The sequence below is a fragment of the Bison bison genome, unplaced genomic scaffold (assembly GCF_000754665.1).
Source record: "Bison bison bison isolate TAMUID 2011002044 unplaced genomic scaffold, Bison_UMD1.0 scf7180017857144, whole genome shotgun sequence".
NCBI classification, from domain to species: domain Eukaryota; kingdom Metazoa; phylum Chordata; class Mammalia; order Artiodactyla; family Bovidae; genus Bison; species Bison bison.
This window is the reverse complement of record NW_011487717.1, coordinates 59,459-70,393: the sequence shown is the minus strand read 5'-3', so window position 1 is coordinate 70,393 and position 10,935 is coordinate 59,459. Positions and strand designations below refer to the sequence as shown.

General features: G+C 40.5%; 1 pseudogene; it reads left to right on the top strand.

The window, feature by feature from the left end:
- Positions 1 to 245: 245 nt before the first annotated feature.
- Positions 246 to 9,411, top strand: LOC105003230 (annotated as a pseudogene).
- The last annotated feature ends 1,524 nt before the right edge of the window (positions 9,412 to 10,935 follow it).

The window sequence follows — 10,935 nt, the reverse complement described above, 5'->3', positions numbered from 1 at the left end:
AGGAAAAAAAACAAACAGTTTCTTAAGTAAGTGGTGCTGGGAAAACAGGACAGCTACATGAAAAGGAATAAAATTAGAACATCCTCTAGCATCTTACACAATAACAAACTCAAAATGGTTAAAGACCTAAATATAAGACCAGAAACCATAAAAATGCTGTAAGTAAAAATAGAATACTCTGACACAAATCATACCAATACATTTTTTGGATCTGTCTCCTAAATCAAAAGAAATAAAATATAAACAGATGGAACCTAATTAATCTTAAAAGCTTTTGGATGGCAAAGGAAACTATCAACAAAACAAAAGACAATCTATTAAATGGGAGAAAATATTTGCAAATTATATGACTGATAAGGGGTTACTTTCCAAACTATATAAACAGCTCATACAACTCAACATAAAGAAAAAAAAACAAACACTCCAGTTTAAACATAGGCAAATGACCTGAATTTTTTTCTAAAGATGACCTACAGATGGCCAACAGGCATATGAAAAGATACTCAACGTCGTAAGTCCTCAGAGAAATGAAAATCAAAACCACAATGAGATATCACCTCATGGCTTCAGAATGGCTATCATCAAAAAGAACACAAATAACAGAATATATATATATGTGGACAGGGAGGCCTGGCATGCTGCAATTCATGGGGTCGCAAAGAGTCAGACACAACTGAGCAACTGAACTGAACTGATCTGAGATATGTATATCTAAGTCACTTTGCTGTACAGAAGAAATTAATGCAACATTGTAAATCAGCTATATTTCAGTAAAAGTTTAAAAATAATGATAAAATAATAAAGTATTTATAAAATAACATAATAACAAGAGAATTGTGAAAATGTAGAGAAAACAGACCCCACATACCCTTTTGGTGGGAATGTTTCCTATGGAAAACAGTATGGAGGTTTCTCAGAAAACCAGAACTACCGTATGACCCAGCAATTTCACTCCTGGATATTTATCTAAAAAAGAAAGAAAGAAAGAAAGCACTAATTTTTAAAGATACATGCATCCAGTGTTCATAGCGGTATTATTTACAATTGCCAACATATGGAAGCAACCTAAGTTTCCATCAAGAGATTTGTGCATAAAGAAGATGTGGTATATTTACTAAAAAGAAACAGACTCACATATACAGAGGATAGAGTAGTGGTTATCAGTGGGGAGAGGGATGTGGGGAGTCGCAAAATAGTCGTAGGAGAATAAGAGGTACAAAGTATGTATAAAATAAGCTGCAAGGATATATAGTTCAGCACAGGGAATATGGGCAATATTTTATACTAACTATAAATGGAATATAACTTTTTAGAAATGGTAAATCACTGTGTTCTACACCTGAAACTTATACATTGTATATCAACTATATCCCAGTAAATTTTTTTTTCAATAATTGAGTTTTGGAAAACACTTCTAGAATCTAGTACTTGCATGCCTTTTATCAAGTAGCCTTTTTATATGTTCATTTCAGAAATGGGAAAATGAGAGCTACTTCATACCAGGACAACTCAAAAAAGACTTATCTAAGCTTAATGGTCACTTTTAAGATTACACTGGAAAAATGAAAATAATCTATATATTTTATTAGGTTGGATTTTCTTGTGCTTACTAGCATCATAATTGGAGAGTGAAGTTAACTACAATGGCCAAATAGGATATTACAAATTATTTTATTATAGTTATTTCTTTTACCATGGACTATTTAGAGAATATATGACATGATTTCCCAACCTATGTATCGTAATTCTTTAGTCTTTTGTATAGACATTGGTGAAAAATAGTGACTTAGATTTCATATATTTATATATATATATATATATATATACACACACACACACACACACACACCGGAGAAGGCAATGGCACCCCACTCCAGTACTCTTGCCTGGAAAATCCCATGGATGGAGGAGCCTGGAAGGCTGCAGTCCATGGGGTCGCAAGGAGTCGGACACAACTGAGCGACTTCCCTTTCACTTTTCACTTTCATGCATTGGAGAAGGAAATGGCAACCCACTCCAGTGTTCTTGCCTGGAGAATCCCAGGGACAGGGGAGCCTGGTGGGCTGCTGTCTCTGGGGTCGCACAGAGTCGGACACGACTGAAGTGACTTAGCAGTAGCAGTAGCATACACACACACACACACACACACACATACATACATACACACACACACGCATAAATAGAAGTGCCTGTCACAATTTTGCCTATTTAATAAGTGTTTATATTTCTTTATTACTTAAAAGGTAAATTAATTTCCTTTTCAGCTTTATTTCACAAGAAGGGCTATTTGATTGTATTTTTTGATTGTAGGGAAATAAGTACCTTGTGTAGGTGCTTATCTTTGAAGTTACAAGTTCTATTCTGCTTTTAATAAGCATCATAATTGGTGTTTAGCAAGTGAAATGTTATAGTAAAATATAGAATTTTTAGAGAAGAAGTAATGGGTTTAGGATTAAGACTGTTATCTTTATACTTTCCTTACCCCCATGGAAAAAGAAACTGTGAAGATTTTAAATAAATATACGCATAGCACCAAAAATGCTTCCTTTATTGTAAATACCCATTTCTGTTTTGTCTGTCTGCAGCTTTTCCACTGTAAATGGGTTAGATATTTGTTTTGAATTTTTAAAAACTAGCAAAGTAAGTTATTTTTTATTTTGTGGAGACTTTGTTTGGATTTAGTGTTTGGCAAGCAGGATAGGAGTTTAGTTTCATACTTTGCATCATCTTTGTATCACCTCTCAATTGGTAGGGTAAGAGCAGGCCTGGCTCCCACGTGGGGAAGGTAGTAACATGTCTGTTCTGTGGATGGCAGCCTCTGTTGGGGTATTGTGTGAAAAGCCCTGGATGCTCTGGAGAAGCAGTTGTGGGCCCTCTCATCCCCGCATCGATGGGGGACAGGTGTACCTGTGTGATCAGGTGTCTGACCTGTGCTTCACTTAGTTGGGGGTCTGTCCCCTATTCTTCCTTCTCCTATTCTTGCTTTCCTCATTTTTCTCTGCCCACTCCTTGCCTCCTCTTTTCTTCTTACTCATCTGTTATTGGCAGTCAGTTTACTGAGAGGGCTTTCCCCTTTTCTCTACTCAAAGTCCTTTTCCCTGAAAGGTCGATGGCATGCTTTGGGAGAGGAAGATACCGTCTGGGGGTGAGAGTGACCCACACATGGGCACAGTTGCTCTTGGCCATTGTGATAAATTGTGGCGACCAAAGGTATCCCTTTCTGAAATGCCTTGAATAAAATATTTGAATTGTGTTGTGTGATATAGGTTCTATACATGCACGTAAGACATGCCTGTACATGCTTGTGTGGGTGTTGCAAATATTTCTCATGATTTTACTGGGGATTCCTGTAGAGATTACTTTTTAGAAGTTGAAATTAACTTTAAAATTTAGGATTTAAAATATCTTTAGGAAATGTCCTCATATAGCAGATGTTACTGTGCAAGAAGGAGAGTGGTCTATGGTGAAATTAAGTGGATCTGTCGCTCAGTCTTGGCTTCCGTCTTCACCGAGGTCTGCTGATCTTCCATAATTTCATTTGAAGATTAATTAGAGAAGGGCCTTAGGACCTCATGGTCATCTACATAATCCACTTTGAAATCCAAGGGCAGAGAAGAAGGGACACATGGTAGAACTAATAATGTGTTTCCATAGGGCGAGCTTTTAGAAGTAACAACCGAATACATTTTGCTGAGTTTGGTAGGTCTAGTTTTTGACGTTTGGAGTATCCCTGATTTTCTGTTTAACTGTGATGTCTGTATTGCTCCCCAGGAAGTGTGCGACATGAAGTCTGAGGGTCAGGCCACTGTCATCCAGCGGCTGGAGCAGACCATCGAGGATCTGAAGACCAAGATAGCTGAGCTGGAGAAGCAATACCCTGCCCTAGACACGGGTCTGGAAGCCCTCAGGTTGGGCGAAAAGGATGTCGGATATGAAAGGATTGTACAGGCCAAGTCCATCCAGACGTCCCCGATGGAAGAGGGTGGTGTGCTAGCACGTCCTCCTGGGGGGTCCCCGCCGGCTCCCCCACCCTTGACTGCACATGGAGAATCAACAGGGCTGCCCTTGCCTTCGGGACCTCAGACCATGTTCTGCTCAGAAATCTCTTTGGTTGTGTCTCCAAGGCGGATATCAGTTCAGCTTGATGCACAGCCGTCCCTCCAGCCTCCACCGCCTGCATCCCTCCCCTGGTCTGACAGTCATGGACAGGCCAGGTCCCAGCCTTCCCATCCTCCTCTTCACACTGGGTTTGAAACCAGCCAGGAGCACTCTGCTTTCTCCTCCTCTGGAAACGGCTGTGACATCCCCACTGCACCACCTCTGCCTCCAGAGACCACCGAGGCTTCCCCAGCACCCCTGACCCCCGGTGCACCTGGGCCTGCACTGCCCAGCCCAGCGGGCCTCTCACCTCCTCCTTGTCTGGGTCCAGAGATGCTGCCACCTCCTCCTCTACCTTTGCCTGGAGTGGGAGTTCCCTCCTCCCCCTCCTCTTCCCGGCGTGGGAATACCCCCCACCCCTCCTCTTCCTGGAGTGGGAATTCCTCCTCCCCCACCTCTTCCCAGTGAAGGAATACCTCCTGCCCCACCTCCTCCTCCTCCTCCAGGTGTGGGGATTCCGCCTCCTCTAACCCCTCAGCCCCCACCCCCTCCTGGATCAGGCCTTCCTCTCCCACGACAAGTTGGGAGTAGCACTTTACCGACACCTCAGGTGTGTGGCTTTCTTCCTCCTCCGTTGCCTCTTGGCTTGTTTGGATTTGGGATGAACCAGGAAAAAGGAAGTAGGAAGCAGCCAGTAGAGCCTTGTCGGCCAATGAAGCCTCTATATTGGACAAGAATTCAGCTGCACGGTAGAAGGTAACACCCGCGGCGTTCCTGTTTGCATAATTTGTCAACACGAGCGAAGTGGTTTCCTCTCTGTACCACTCCAAACCTAGTCTCTAGATTTTTACATGAATATTTAGTGGAGCAATTTTAGACATTTCTCCAGAAGTATCCAAGTGATAAATCATGTGTATCAATGTACACATTTCTGTCTATATAGTTTTTTAATTTCTTTTTAAATTGAAGGATAATTGCTTTACAGAATTTTGTTGTTTTCTGTCAAACCTCAACATATGTAATTTTTAATCGACCTTTTAAGGATTGATGGATAGATCTTTCTTGGCCTATGTGAGCTGTTGCCTTGTTGCAAAGCCTCATTCTGACAAATAACTTATAAAAGTAAATCAAATCGTTAAACAGACAAAGCCTTGAGGATGTATTCTGCATCCTTTTGAAGGCATGGTCTTGTTTGACTATTCAGAAAAGTGATACACAAAAGTCCACATGTGTGGATTTCACCCCGTGTGTGAAATGATTTACGTCTGACCATTTCATGGCACTTCTGTAGATGATTTGCAATGCTGTAAAGTCATAAAATCACAGACTACATGACTTTTATGAAAGACATGATATTTATAAAAGAATGCCTCCCAGCAGGTTTGCTGCTGGTGTATTACTTACCCATGGATGGTCCGTAACCTGGTTCCCTGAACCTTGGGATGGTGCCAGAGATAACATGCCCTTTAAATTTCCCCTGGACTTTCTTATACCGAGTTCTCATGACTTTGAATTTGTGGTTGTCTGTGATGTGGCACAGATTTAGAAATAGGATATTTACTAGACTCATCTTCATTTCTTGTATTAATTTTCTCTTCTCTGAATCATAGTGGAGGGTCTATTTTGACTGCTTCTAACTTTGTTGTTCATTCTCTGAGTACTTTGCCAGGTCACTTCCCATTGCTGAGGCATCGTTTCCAGCTGTGCTCCAAACTCATTTTTCCCATGTGCATTATATGAAATTCTTTTATTTTGTTGGTTTGCTTTTTAAAATGGACCTTCGTTTTCAGGTGGTACTACCTACCTGTCTCTGTGGTCACTGAGGAGTCAGATGACATGAGTGCTGGACAGTGGTAGGGAGACAGAAATGCCACTCTGTAGATAGAAAGTGATTTATTTTTAACCCACGGAACTTAAGGGTCAGGTTGGAATGTGAGATACCAGACATTTCTTGCCTGGAGAGCCATACTGAAAAGGGTTCTTACATGTTTTATATAATGACTTGATGACTGAGAATTCCTAGAAAGAAAAGAATTCCTTTCTAGGCAAAGGTTTCATCCTGTATTGATGCTGTTTCTCATCATGTTGGTTGATTAAACAAGTGCTGATCTTACAGAAAAGAGCATTTCCCCCATCCCCAACCTCCCTTCATCCTCTCCTTGCTCCTCTGGTGCCTGTGTCCTCCTGTCCCTGCAGTCCAGTTTGACGGCTCTCTCATGGGTTTTTGCTTAACTTTAGAGACTCCAGTGCTTCACTTATTTGGGAAAAAATTGAAGAACCATCCATAGATTGTCATGAATTTGAGGAATTGTTTTCTAAATCTACTGTCAAGGAAAGGAAGAAACCCATTTCTGACACCATCACAAAGACCAAGGCTAAGCAAGTGAGTATTCATATGTTTTCTGAAATTGGACAGTATTTTGGGCATAAGTGTGAACTTTCACTGGAGAAAAACTTTGACACCATTTTCAGGGTTGTGTCCGCTCCACAGTCTGTAAGCAGATAGTAGGCGTTAGCGTTTTAGAACATGTGGTTAAGTAAGACTTTCCCAGATAGAACAGCAAATAATCATCTCCACCAAGTGATCATGTTCTGACTATTTGATTTGTAGCCCCACGGTCCATATTTCCAAGATTTTAGCAGTTGCTTGTTTTTATAATTAGTTGTCTAGAAACAAACTGGAAATCAAGCTAGAAATCCAGTCCTTAGTAACCAAGCATGTGTTTGGTATTTTGTTCCTATTCTAACACCTGAGTGGATGCCCTGTAGAACCTAGCTAAATAATCACCTTGAACTTGACACAGAGAAGAGATTCTTGTATCCAGTTCCAGCATCTCCATTCTGTGTTAGATCCTTTGATGCATCCTGTGACACTTGAGTCCTAGAGAGAAAGAAAAGTACATTTGGAAGAAAACATTTTCATACAGTATTTTCCCACTGGTCCACACTGTGGCCTTGATCATGAACTAATTTTGTATCTCTCTCAAGGCAGCCATTCAGGAAAGCATAGCAAAGCCCAGAACAATGAGCTCAGAAGGAAGGCACTGCTGTTGGTGTGCATCTTTCATCCTGAAGAGGGCTGGTAGCAGCTCTGTCTTTTTGGGTGAAAGAAAGAGAATTGAGGTCTGAAGCCTCAGGACTCTCTTGGCACAGCCTCTCCAGATGAGTGAAAACTGAGGGGTGATATGGTCCTGTGAACTTTTCCTCTGACCTGGAAGTTGTAGCTAGACGTCTGGCCCAGAGTTGTTTTCATTCATATTCATTTCAGACTCATCCCGTATGTCTCTATTGCTCTGACAGTGACGCAAACTCAAATGTGACACAGTGAATTTTTCAGAACCATTTATTGTAACACAGCTGGTTGCTGGTGACTTTAGATCAGAAACAATGGTAAACCTGTACCTTGTAGGCCCTGAATAAACATTTGTTCTGCAAATAAACCAGGCGACTGGAGGAGGAGGACTTTATACATACCCGTGACTATTCCTGATAATGATTAAAGCCAGAAAATCAATTATCTCACAATAAGCAATTTGGTCAAGGTGGCTCTGTCATGGAATAAAGGTAAATGGAGAACCACATTTTTTCTGGCAGAGGTAAATAGTCTAAAAATCTTTCCCACAGCATCTTTGTATATAGGATGCATAGACTGAGTCATCATGTCTCTTCTCGTGGACGATTCTGGTGATGGAAAAGCTGTTTAGGTGAGGAATATGGGCAGGGCAGCATAGATGCCATGGAGGGCTGGGCATCAGGGCCATCACCTACCAAGCAGACAGGAATGACATGGGGCATCTATTTTATGGGATGAAATTCTTGCCCTCCCTGCCTCCCATCACTGCCTTTTCTTTGTTAAGTGAACACAGATAAGGAAGCTGTCTCATAATGCCTGAAAGTATAGGATTTTATGATTTCTTTGACATCGTGTTCAGTTTTTAAGCCTCCTGAAATGAGATTATGTCCAAATCATGAAGACAGCAACCTCAGCTAGTTGGCATGAGATGCAAGCTGCACATCTGAGTGGAGCATCAGCTCAGCACAGTTGCCTCACCCTATCATGAGCTGTTCCATAAACCATGGGGACAGAGCTTTGCCAGGGTTATCATTTGTACCCATTGGTGGTGATGCAGCTGTTGACCTTCAGCTTAAAGACAGTTTGTGGACCCGTCTCCATCCTGACTCCCAATGAGCTTGTCAGCATCTTCTTGGCCAGGGTCTAGTTCTCAGCCCTGCTTTTCAGATTTGTTTTTGGAAGGAAAAGTTTTTGTTTTTGTTTTTTCTGATGTGTTGGTGAAAGACCAATCTACTACAAACGGTTATATGGCTGAAGAAAGGGAGTTTTATTTAACTGTGTTGTGTTTGGAAGAAAAATCTATCCATTCTATCTACTTTAAAATTTCCATCTAATTTAAAATTTTGCTTAAAGAAAACATATTTTCCGGATGCAGGTGACATGGGGTCAAGGGTGCCAGCCCTCTGAGGAGCTGAAAATCTCTGTATAAATTAGAGTCAGTCCTTTGTACTTGGGGTCCCTCTGTATGGTTCCATGTCCATGGATGCAACCACCCTAAGCTCTTGCAGCACTGCAATATTTACTATTGAAAAAAATCTGGATGTATGTAGACATGCACAGTTCAAATTGTTAACAAGTGGTTCCTCTTATCATATGCAGACATTCATTTCCAGTGAAATTAATAGCCATTAATGCTGTGACGTGGTTTTATGAAGGTGTTTAAAGCTATTCTTCTCATATGTGATGGAAGCTAAGAATTCTGGTTTTCTTTAAATACTTCAAAATAGCTAAAATATTTTTTGTGATCTGTTGTCTTCTTGAAACTAAGAGTGTGGCTGAATGTTCTGGCCTTTAATAACTCTCAGAAAACACGTTTTCAGTGTTGTAACAGAGGTTCCTCAGCTGGAAACCTTGCTGTGTGGCATGATGAGAAAGAGGATGCTCTGTGGGTGCCGAGTGGCAGCAGTGAGGAGTGTCTGGTATTTCTCAGTCCTTTCTCCCCCCAAGTAACTCAAGACAGAGCCTTTCACTTTTTCTCATGGCACCTATGCTTAAGTTCTGTGCTGATATCTTAGCTCACCCGTCTTCGCTGTGGTTATGAAAACATAAGGAGATTTGCTGAGAAGGTACAGGGAGTTTATCAGACTGTTATTTCACCTAATTCTCCTTTAACAAATGAGTGTGATGCTTCCAGGTCAGAATTAAACATCAACCTGCTGATTTGGCACAATAGCAGCCCCATCTCCCAAGGAATCAAGAGGAAGATGGAAAAACCAGTGTCACCTGAGGCCCTTGTTTGACACATTGCACACACACAAACCTGTCCATTTTTAAGGTTTTTAAGAAACCTCTAGAGCAAGTACATGTGACCTGTGTCCTGCCACTCACAGAAGAGCTCAGTGACTGTTAATGTTGAGTGATCCTAAGCCACTTCAAGATCTTCATGTCCAATTAAAGATTAAGTTTAACTGAGCTTTTGAGCAGGAAAGTGAGAGGATATACACTGGAATAATTTTGACAGTAAGAATTCCCTCAAAAAGAAGTTTCTAGTTAATCCAATGTCAAATGAGTTCCTGAGAAAATATATTTTGGGAAACACAGTAGCAGCAGCAGCTTCAGCAGTAGTAATAGTAACAGTGGAAACATGACAGCTGGGGAGCCTGCAGGCGTGTGGGCTCAGTTTCCCCTCTGCTGCCACTGTCTCTGAGCCTCACCTCAGCTCAGTCCATCCTAGTGCATGGGCTCCGTGGTTGTGGTGTGCAGGCTAAGTAGCTCCGTGGCATGTGTGATCTTCCCAGACCCAGGGAGTGAACCTGGATTGGCAGGCAAATTCTTATCCACTGGACCACCAGGGAAGTCCCTGTACCTTACTTTTACTAATTGCAAATCTTTATCTTTAGATTTAAAAATATATTTTATCATATTTTTATGGATATCAGTGTCAGTGGATATTTCAGTATTCACAGGCTGATGGCCTGCATGATAATCTGACAGGCCTAGTTGTTTGTATTGGTGTTAAGTTTTCCTGTTGTAGCATGGCAAGGCTATGTTTTGGTTGGATTCTTAGACCTAAAATAATATCTGAAATACCAATTATAATAAGACAATTTAGATCTGTTTGGGAGAATACATCATAAACATTTAGTACTTTGTAACCTTTAACATAGTACCTGCTTTTAATAATGCATTTCTATTGCAAGCCTCACATCAAAATACAAAGCTATAGTTAGATGAACATACATATTGTGGATTCTAGATTTGCTTTAGATGTTGAAAGATTCATTATATTTTTGGAGATGTTTTTCCTAAAACTATTTGTAGAGCATACCCAGTCAATTCAAAGAATGCAACAATAATAACTTATTTTTAAAAGTTTTCTTTTAGTCAAAATATTATTTTTGCATTTCTAAACAGATGGCTAAAAGATAGAATGCCAAATGAAATAATAAAAAGGAAATATAATTAGGCTAATGATCCATGACCTTGCTAGATATACTAGGAAAATTATATTTGACTGTCCTTTGAATTGTGAAGATTTAATCATGATGTTGAAGTTTAATTCTTTGGGACTTTGTATTTATATACTATGATGATATTAAGATTTTGTTGGTCTAGATATATTAGAAAAGGGTATTAAGTTTTTTTGTTTTTTTTTTTTTCTCTCTAATTTTATTTTATTTTTAAACTTTACATAATTGTATTAGTTTTGCCAAATATCAAAATGAATCCGCCACAGGTATACATGTGTTCCCCATCCCGAACCCTCCTCCCTCCTCCCTCCCCATACCATCCCTCTGGGTCGTCCCAGTACACCAGCCCCAAGC